This window comes from Cebus imitator, unplaced genomic scaffold, assembly GCF_001604975.1.
Source record: "Cebus imitator isolate Cc_AM_T3 unplaced genomic scaffold, Cebus_imitator-1.0 Scaffold446, whole genome shotgun sequence".
Lineage (NCBI taxonomy): Eukaryota > Metazoa > Chordata > Mammalia > Primates > Cebidae > Cebus > Cebus imitator.
The window spans coordinates 1,004,677-1,014,732 of record NW_016107761.1 but is presented as its reverse complement, the minus strand read 5'-3'; the positions used below and the strand labels follow the sequence as shown (position 1 = coordinate 1,014,732).

Genomic DNA, 10,056 nt, shown 5'->3' with positions numbered 1-10,056 from the left:
ACATAGGTGAATTCTTGAACACTCTAGAAGTTTCTGAACAGAAAACAATAAAAGCTTTAGTTGTACAAATAGGCATTGGACACTTCCATTGGTAAAACATTTGGAGACTAGACTCCAGCTTTTCAGAGGTGGAATTGCACTTAGAGGCCACAAACCTCAAGACAGTTCACTGAAGGCCTGAGTCCTGTGAGGTAATGCATTGAGAGCTATAAGTAATGTTTGAGCTATAGAACAAGAATAAGGAATAAGAGATCAGGGGCTCAGGAATAAGAAATAAGAGATCGGGGGCTCAGGAGACTCCTTTATTGCCTTTTACTTATCAGTAGAATTATTTGTAAAGCTCTTTGTTTATGACAACATCAGCTTATATGAGCTGTTCTAAGGGGAAATAAGAAGCAAATTGCACATCCTAGGAGAATGATAGATATTAAAGAGAGAAAAGTCCAAGAAGGAGGCAAAAACTCAGAAAAAAATGAGGCAGAATCAATCTTGGAGCCTTCCTATCCCACCTGGAGTTTTCTACTCAGCAGTTCCTTTTGGCTCCAAAATTACAGAATAGATTGTCGTGTGCCAGAAATGATGAATTCTGTGAGCCATAAACTTCATTAGGTCCTGCCTATTAGCACAGAACAAGATATATATATATATCTTGTATATATATGTATATATACATTTTATATATATATATATACACACACACACACACACACACACATATATATATATATATATATATATATATAGAGAGAGAGAGAGAGAGAGAGAGTCAATCTCACTCTGTCGCCCAGGCTAGAGTACAGTGGCACAATCTTGGCTCACTGCCACCTCCACCTCCCGGGTTCAAGCAATTCTCCCACCTTGGCCTCCTGCGTATTTGGGACTACAGGCGCACTTGGCTAGTTGTTGTATTGTTTGGTAGAGATGGGGTTTCACCATGTTGGCCAGGCTGGTCTCGAACTCCTGACCTCAAGTGATCCTCTAGCCTTGGCCTCCCAAAGTGCCAATATTACAAGCATGAGCCACCATGACCAGCCACATAGCAAAAGTGTAAACATTATTTTTTATTGATTCGTTCTATAACACTTCTAAGCACCTAGAGTGTGCCAGGCACTGAACAAATTATAGCAAAAATGTATGTTCAACTTCGAAAAGGAATTCATTACTTTGGTTTTTAATAGCTGCAGGTTGCAGCATACTTTAACAAGGTATTCTATGCTATCAACCTACCATTAAAACTTGGTTTGATAAGACATAGGTAATTATGATGCAAAGCTGACTAATCACAAATTTAAACCTCTTTGCCTGCTGAGTACGACACTTCCTACGAAAACTAGATATCTCTCAAATTTTATTAACAAGACGAATACAACGAATTACATAAGCCTTGAGCAGCAAAAACGTCATTTCATATTATAGTCGCCTAATATGAGATAATATCATGCAATAGAAAAGAATGCAGATATTTTTATTGTATGTCAATACAGGATATGTTGCAAATTACTACAGGAATTTCTGGGTTTTATAAAGTAACAAATGTGGTTTGATTGTGTCGATATTTTTAACATATTTAGTTATGTGCCTTATTTGTTTTAATTTTTCAATATAACCATAGATGTCTAGCAATCAGGCATGTTAATTTATGAGTTATGTAATTCCACAAATAATGCAAATTTCTTCGCAGAAGTCTGAAAGCCTTGGCGATAACTAATCAGAAAATGAAGGAAGCCCTCCGCCACTGAGTCCAGGGCAAAGGGAAGAGACAAGATAAAGCTGACCCGTCAGTACAGGTGGAATTAATGACGACCAAATGCAGAATCATTAAACATTATCAGGCTTACTTATTGACTCCTGATATTAAGGGTGAACAACCGTCTCGCCAAGTGAGAACTTGTTACAGTAGCCTTTATCTTTCTATCACTCATTCACTCAATCCATTAAAGCCTGTTTGTCTCTTCCAGGTGACTCTTAATGAGTTTCATTGTTTTGTTTACTGTGTTTGTTGGCTCATAGATCTCTTTCACAATTTTCTTCGGCTTCGGAATGCTCTTTAAGTACCAGTTTTGATCAGCCCATTTGCAGCTAGTGCTTTAATAAACAGGTCTTTGAATAAATGAAAGAAGTGGGAAAGCAAGATGGGACAGGGCCACACGAGGAGAAAAGGGGCCAAAGGGAATGGCACGGGCTGCCTGTGTTCCCTGGAAAAGCCAGCAGGTGGTAGCAACACTTCGTGAGAAGGCCCCAGCCCATCTCCGTGGGACCCAAACAATAGACCCCAAATCCTGTCCTCGGCTAGAGAAGGGTTTACGGGTGGGCGGGGACATTTTTCCTCGTGGCGCCCCCCTCGGTTCCTCAGCCCTGCCTCCAGGCGCCAGCTGAGAGCACCTTGCACCGCCCCTCCTCACCGCAGGGAGGTTCTCTCCCGAGCGCGGGCGAGGGAGGAGGCACGCAGAGGTGCAGCGACTTGCCCAGCCTTGTCAGCGCCAGGCGCGCAGCAGACTTCCCCTTTTCAACCCGACTGCCCTGCCCCTTGGGGAGGGTGGATGGAGAGAGGTTCGACTCAGAAGCCTCAACGCTGACCACGATCCAGACACGAAAAGAGAGAAGAGTTCCAGGCTAGCACGGCGTCGCGTTCTTACCCAAACGCCCCCCTCTCCCGCTGCCTCGGCTCCCCCCGCCACCGCCCGTGCTCGCCCAGATTTCTCAGTTTGTCTTTCCCTCCACCCCCTGCTTTTCCTTCCTTCTCCCTTGCTCAGCTCACGCCCACCTTAGTTCAAAGCTGAGTAGAAGCACCACTGTTTTAGTTCCTAGAGTTAAAGCCGGAGAGGAGGGAGGAGCGAGGGGGTGTGCGCGGGGCTCTGCCCTGCCCAGGACTGCCGCGGTCCGCCGGTTGCGCTTCGCTCCACGGGTGTCCGACCGGGGCCGGAGCCTGAGCCCGGGGGCTTTACAGACAGACGCTTCACTTCCCGCCTTTTGCAGGCGCCCCACGCGTGCGATCCTCACGGACCAGACCCGCGGGAGGAGTCTGCCCCCTCCCCGGCGCACAGGCGGGGCCCCGGGCGCGCCCCGCGTCTCCCCCGCGCGCCGGGGCGGAGGAGCGGGCGCCGCGCGGCAGTCGCCTAGGCCGGGAGGGCGGGCTCGGCTCCCCGGAAGAGGGGAGTGGGAAGGAGGCCGAGGGGGTAGGAGGGGCGGGTCGGGCTGGGAGGGGACGCGGAGGGGGCGGGCCGGGCTGCGCTGGCTCCAGCCGCGGCTCTAGAGCAGCGGGCGGCGGGACCCGGGACCCAGCTTGGCGACGGCGATCGCGACGCGGGCCCCCAGGATCTCCCGGCGCCCCACCTCTGGAGCAACCCCTGCCGCCAGCGCTAGGTCCGTCCCGGAATCCCAGGGACTCGCGGCGCCGAACGGACCCGGGCCGGGGGTAGCGGGGTCCCCGGACTGGAGAAGACGCGGGTGGCACCTTGCGAGCTCCAGGAGCCCCGGCTCCACTGAGAGGCCTCGGGGCGCAGACCTGCAGAGACTGCGGCCAACGGGAAGGTGAGCCCGGGGAATTTGCAGGCGGCAATGTGGGGGTCAGGGGCAGTATGCTTGGGGACAGAGAAATTAAGGTTTGCAAAGGTAAAGGGGCTGCCCAGCCCCTAGGTGGCTTCCTGGGGGAGTACAGAGGATCCTTCCCCAAGGCCATAGTGGGGTTCATTAAGGATGAGGAACCGGTCAACCTGGCTACCCTTCACCGCTGGTCTCGCTCCACTCTGATCAGGCATCACTGACACCCCATCACTCTTGCTGTTTGGATCCCCCAGTTGCATTCCCAGAAACCCTCCTCTGGCTCTGGCTTGGGAGTCCCAATCTGGGAGGGTCCTCGCAGAGTCTGAGCTCCCAGCTTGGAACAGGATTGCCACCTCTCTGACTCCAGTGGCATCACTCCAATTCCTTTGGAGCTGGGAGGAGCCAGGAGTCTGACCACACACCTGTCCCCAGCTCCCGACAAGGCACTCTCCCCACCCAGCCCCTTGACCACCGTTTAGCACTGGATGTGGAAGGAAGGCTTGGTCCCTGCTGCGCAGCCATCACCCCCAACGTGCAACCAAAGTCTACTGCGTGCTCCTGCCCCAGCTCCATCCCTCGCCCTGCTCCCTCCATCTGGGTGCTTGGCCCTGCTTGCCCCACACCCCCACCCACCGATCTTGGCCGTCTGGCACCCTCTCTCCTCCCATCCCTGGGGGAGCTGGCATGGACCCGGCATAGAATGTTGTAATGTCCCTGGCAGTGCCCATGGAGCGGAGCGGCTGGGCCTGTTCCCAATCAGTTAACCCAGGCTCTCCACCCTCCAGGGGAACTTGACTCAGGCACTAGGAGGGGAGATGCTGGTCCTGAGCTGAGAAGCCAGTGGGAGGGAACTGTGGGGGTCTCTTAGTAGACCACAGAAGCTGCCCAAGTTATGGAGCATTGGAGCACTGAGGCGTCTGAGTGCTGCTCAGGGGGCATTTGGCTTTTTCAGGGCAATGGGCCTTTTTTTCTCAAAGGAAGATGAGGGTGGGGGTGCCTATGTACTTACCTGGTGGCCTTAGAAGGAGGACTTGTTTGGAGCCTATTGCTCCATTCAGGGTGCAAGAAGATGGCTGGCAGTGACGCTGAGTTACCAGAATGCTGGGGAGCAACAGGCTGGGGTGGGCTGAGCATGGGAAAGGCAGGATCCTCCTTCTGGGACAACTGTTCTCCCAGCCATCATCCTTTCCTGAGCCTGGGCCCTAGACTCTGAGTTCCCACCCCACTCTCCACTCCAGGTGGAAGGAGGATGGCAGGTTCTGGAGGGTTTGGGAAGCCTCAGGTTTCCCTTTCTTTCCCTCTCTGCTTGGCTCCCTCTCCCAGCCCAGGTGTTTCTGCAGAAGCACCTCCTGGGGCCAAGAGCAACTCACAGGCAGACTAGGGGTAGAGCAGGGGCCAAGAGTGAGGAAGAAGGGCCCGTGGGACCACTCCGGATCCAGCATTGATGCGCATCTTCTGCCACAGGAAAGCACCCCCTTCGACACAGACAGCATCTACTCCCGCCCACCTCACCTCCTCCACATTCCCATACACACTTCGCTAGGTAGACACATCCTCAGGCACTGCTGACGCGAGTGCTACTCCTGGCACTCAGGGGCCTTTTTCCACAACCTTCCACTTACTCATCTCTCAGGCACATTTGCCTCCTGCCCCTACACCCTCCCTTATGCTCTTTTCCAGAGCCACGCATGTCCCCCGTCAGTGCACAGAGTGGCTCATTCTAAGTGGCTGTCTGGCTAGACCTAGACACTGCCTGCATCTTAAAAGCCTCCCCCAGTTCCACAGTCTGGGAGTGGGAGGCACATTTGTCTGAGTCACAGTGCTCTGGGGGACATTCTCAGGGACTAGAGGCCTCCAGGGACACAGGACTGTCCTCTGCTAGGTAATCTACACATTGGCTTCTCCAACCAGGGCAGCAGGGGATAGAAGAGCCGGAGGACAGCCACCTCCTCACTGTCTGTCCTGGATGCCTCCATAAAGCCTGATGATGGGATCCTTCTCAAGGCAGGAGGCCAGATCACGAAGAGATCTCCAAGGTGGAGATTAAAGGATAGAGGCTGCAGCATTAAGCTGAACAAGGATTATGCTGGAATTTCCTGGGCATTTAACAGCTGTGGAACAGGATGGGGGGCAGGGCCTGTGGTGCTGACCCCTCCCACGTTGACCTGGTGGCTCACAGGTGTAAGGACCAGCCCAGCAACCACTCCAGACATAAAATCTCAAGCCCTCTTGCCCTTGAGACTGTCCTGTCCCTGCTGGACTCTGCAGCCTGCTTTGTCTCACAAAACTGTTCCTGTCTCGGCTCACTTTGGGACCATGCCCCTTACTATGTGTTCCCAGTGGACAGTCCCCTGGGTTCCCCTCTGTCCCTTCATCGTCTCAGCCCTTTGCTTGACACGTTGAGGAGAAGCATGCATGATGCCAGCAGCGGGACAGTAGGAACTTCTTGGGGGAGAAGCTTAAAGTCTAGCCAGGCATAAACATTATTTTGCTTTTCTTGTTGGCACGATTTCACTCACTCATTCTCAGCCCCTACTGTATCTCCATCTCTACCTTCTTCTTATCAACATTTCTGGATATTTTGAAACCTAGAAGGGAAAGGGTGTAGAGAGTGAATAAAATGTAGACATATGCTCATTTGTCTAGGTTTGACAAATATTTTTCTTTTTTGTTTAGATTTTAATTATGAGATTGTATGTTAATTATAAAAGTAAGGTATGCTTACTGTAACAAGAAAAATAATTGAATTATATATGACAAAATTAATGCCCCCACCTACAATCCTTCATTTCCACCTCCCACAGTAACCCATTTTAATGGCCTAATATGCCTTCTGCCTACCTTCCTCTAAGTTTATTTGGCTTACATTACTTAATCTTTAAAAATTCACTTTGTGGATTGAGGTGCATAAACTATATTAAGTAAGCTTGATTTGCTCATGAAAGTATCATATTTAGCATTTAATTGGAGCACGGTTAATTTTTTAAATTCTTACCGATTTACCAATTTAATTTACTTTTAAATCTTTCATTTTTATAATAACATAACTCATAAGCTATGCTTGGTAATCAAAGCTCCTACAAACCTTTAATTTTGGCCAGTTTCTGAAAGCAAAACACAACCTTGATACCTAAGAAACTGTCTTATTTTTGTAAACCAAAGAGATGTAGCAGGCTCGTGGACCCATTATCCCTACTGTATCAAAAAGATGTGAAATGATATATCTATAACAGAAGCTGAGAAAATACTATAAAGTCATAGACTGCAATTTTTGTTACCTAAAACTTTGTCTAATTTGCCTCATTTTCTCCACCATTATTTATGTTCACATTTCTGCCGCTTCTGGTTTTGTATTTTGAAAACCTTCTACACATCTGAAATGTGAATGTTTTTCTAAAGGAGAGAAGTTCTTTTGCATATCCTCGTGTTAGAGAATGTCTAAATACTGACCAGTTCCTTTCGTGAGTTGAAGGAAAGAGGAATCTGAAGCAGGCTGTGAGAGAAGAGCGAGGGGCCTGGCCTTGCAGACGCTGCTTCCCGTCTCTGTGGCAGGAGAGATGTACTGGCCTGTGCCTGAGATGCTCCGGACCCAATGCAGAAGGTGCTCCATGCCCATAACCATTGAAGACACCTTTAAAAAAATCAGGTTCTGAGTCCAGCTTGCTTAGTATTCCAGGCATGTGGAACAGCCGTGTTCTTGTCACTTATGTTTCTGCCTTTGAAATTGGCTTCAAAAGAATCTGCAGTGGTATGAAATTGCTGACAGCAATTTATTCCATGTCTTAATAAAATTTCCCTTTTCTTTATTTGGATTCCTGCAACAGGGATACACCCATTTTTTAATATATTAAAAACATAAAAGTCTTGAATTCATCTGGTTTGTTTGAGAAGCAAGAACTCACCTAACTTCCTTGTCTGACTCAGCAACATTTTTTTTTTTTCTGAAAAGATTTGTTTATAATCTTTAGTCTTCTGGAGCTGAATATAAAAGAGTCTCATCAAACATTAGAAGTATCCTTCTGGGTACTTTTAAGATCCTCAACCATTTCTTTTTAATGAATATCTTTGTTCTTAGTAAAATTTCAAAAAAATTACTGAAGTGGCCATCCACAGGCAGTGTCTCCATTTTCTTCTTTTCTTTATGCTGCTTCTTGACAGCAGAAGCTGAGTGGCCTTAACATGCACATTTCATAATTGCTTTTGCTCTTTTCTGGATCTTCTGGAGGGAAGCCAGCTTCATGTTGTCATTACGAGGCATGCTAAGCCTATGCAAGCACGCCCTATTGCAGCCACAAGTCACTGTGTTCCTTGTAGTTCGGGTCATCAAAGCAGATATCTTGCTATTTATCTTCCAGAGTGTTCCACATTGGACAGCTGATATTATCTGCAGTGGATCTTCTCTATCTTGCTCGTCTGTCTTTCAAAATAATTCGTTGAAATATTTCCAAAATATTTATTATTCCTTCTCCATGATTATTTGTCTAGTTGTAAGCTTGGGAAGACACAGGGCTTATTGTTTCTTCTTTGTACAGATTACAGAATCCATCTATGTTCAGACCAAAAGAAAGGGACTATTTTAAAGAATAACTTCTGGGCGAATGGTAAAATAGCCTTCATTGTTTAAAAACTTGCTGCCGGCATTTTCTGTCCCTGATAACAGTGTTTCTAAGGACTCTGTGACTCTGGTTTGCTTCAGTGTGTCAAGCACGTCACCAAATTAAGCCATTGAGAGTTTGAGGGGGTGCACTTACAACATGAATTACTTCAGGATATTTATTAAACAGCCATTGGTGATGGTGCCAGGGTTACAGAATTTGATAGCTATGTGTACTTTTTATTGCGTGATCTCCCCATTCTTCTGCAAAGCATGTATTTCATCTGTGAAGGATCCTAGTAGCATTTCAGACAGTATCTGCAAAGAACGTTACTTAAGAGCAATTTGCCATATGGAAATGCTCCTTACTTGTCTTCATAGGCTGTAAACTGAACTCTCTGTTTCACAAATGGGGTTAAAGATGTACAAAAGGTGAGTTTCAAGGGCAAATTGGCAGGTGTCCATGCTGATCAGCCCACACGTATGTAAAAACGGTGTCTCTCCATGATAACTTCACAGACAGCACAGCCAGAAAAACAATCAGTAGGAATCAAATTTTGATTTTCACGTTTGTCACAGTTAAATAAAGTTTCATAGTTTGTTTTTAGTTTTATCATAGTTTTCAACAATCACAAGGCCATGTAGATCCAGGAAAAACAATTCACAACTTCTAATTGGCTTTTTTTTTTTTCCTTTTAGCTCTATGTCTTTTTAGCAATCTGGACAACATGCCTCTTTTTCTTCTCCACAGAAATAAAGAGATTGTACTGCTCTAGTCCACCCGATTCACGGACTTCTGAGACTCAGTCAGAGGAGAGACAGAGAACCACCAGTCTCTAGATCAATACGCAAAGGTGGTGCCAAAGCTGTTTGTCTTCATTGTGACACTGGAGGTAGCTATTCCCTCTGTTCTTTTGCTCTTCAGCTCAGTGGCGTGCCTTCTGAAGGCACAGAAAGGTTTTACATAAGAGGTAGCTTACTGCATAGTTCTGAGACGCCATTATGAGGGTGTGAGCACTATTTTGATTAACTTTACTAAACAGTTATTATCCTATAGTTTTAAAGAAAATTTTAATGATTTAGTTGAAAAAATAATACATATGCAAGAGTTTAACAATGCAAAAATTAAAACTGATACAATTAAAGAGACTACAACAAAAGTAAGTCTCCCTTGACTGGGTCTCAGTCTACTTCGTTTGCCATTTTTCACAGATTTTGGATGTTCTTCCATCGATCCTTCCATATATATGTATGTGTATATATCCTTAACAAATGGGAGCTGACTTCACACTGTTCTCCACTGTCCCACTTTCACTTGGAACTGATTTTCATATCAGTCCATAAACAGTTGTCCATATTTCTTTCTACGAATATATCATAATTTTTAACCATCTTACAATTGATGGACACTTAGTTTACAGCCTTTTCTCTTATAAACAGTTTGCAATTAATGTCTTCGTTCAAGCATCTGTGCAAACCCATACAAATACACAGTACCTGCAGGACGAATTCTTACATTGTAGCTGCTGGGAAGATGTTACCCCATTGTCCTCCCAAGAGAATATTGCAATTTGAACTCAAGCAGAGTATGTACAAGAGAATCGATTTCCCATGCCTTCTCCAACATGGTACAGATGGTGTCTTAGGCATCTGTGGCTGCCATGACAAAGTGCAATAGACCAAGTAGCTTATGCACAGTAGAAATATCTTTCTCACAGTCTGGATACTGGAAAGTCCAGGATCAGGGTGCCGGCATGCTCAGCTCCTGGCAAAAGCTCTCTTCTAGACCTCTTCTTTTCTTCTTCTTCTTCTTCTTCTTCTTCTTTCTTCTTCTTCTTCTTTCTTCTTCTTCTTCTTCTTCTTCTTCTTCTTTCTTCTTCTTCTTCTTCTTCTTCTTCTTCTTTCTTCTTCTTCTTCTT

At 46.7% G+C, this 10,056-nt stretch overlaps 1 protein-coding gene across 4 annotated transcripts in view; it reads left to right on the top strand.

Annotated features, from left to right (window-relative positions):
* Positions 1 to 2,410: 2,410 nt before the first annotated feature.
* EPHB6 (EPH receptor B6) overlaps positions 2,411 to 10,056 on the top strand; it is a 17,386-nt gene continuing 9,740 nt past the window's right edge. The window contains exons 1-4 of one of the 4 annotated variants that reach the window (XM_017511334.1): positions 2,411 to 3,531; positions 6,943 to 7,144; positions 8,076 to 8,144; positions 8,889 to 9,030. The gene's annotated coding sequence lies outside the window, so the exon portion shown is untranslated. Of the gene's footprint in view, positions 3,532 to 6,942; positions 7,190 to 8,075; positions 8,145 to 8,888; positions 9,031 to 10,056 lie in introns of all 4 variants that reach the window. The other 3 variants (XM_017511331.1, XM_017511333.1, XM_017511330.1) reach the window with 3 other exon arrangements.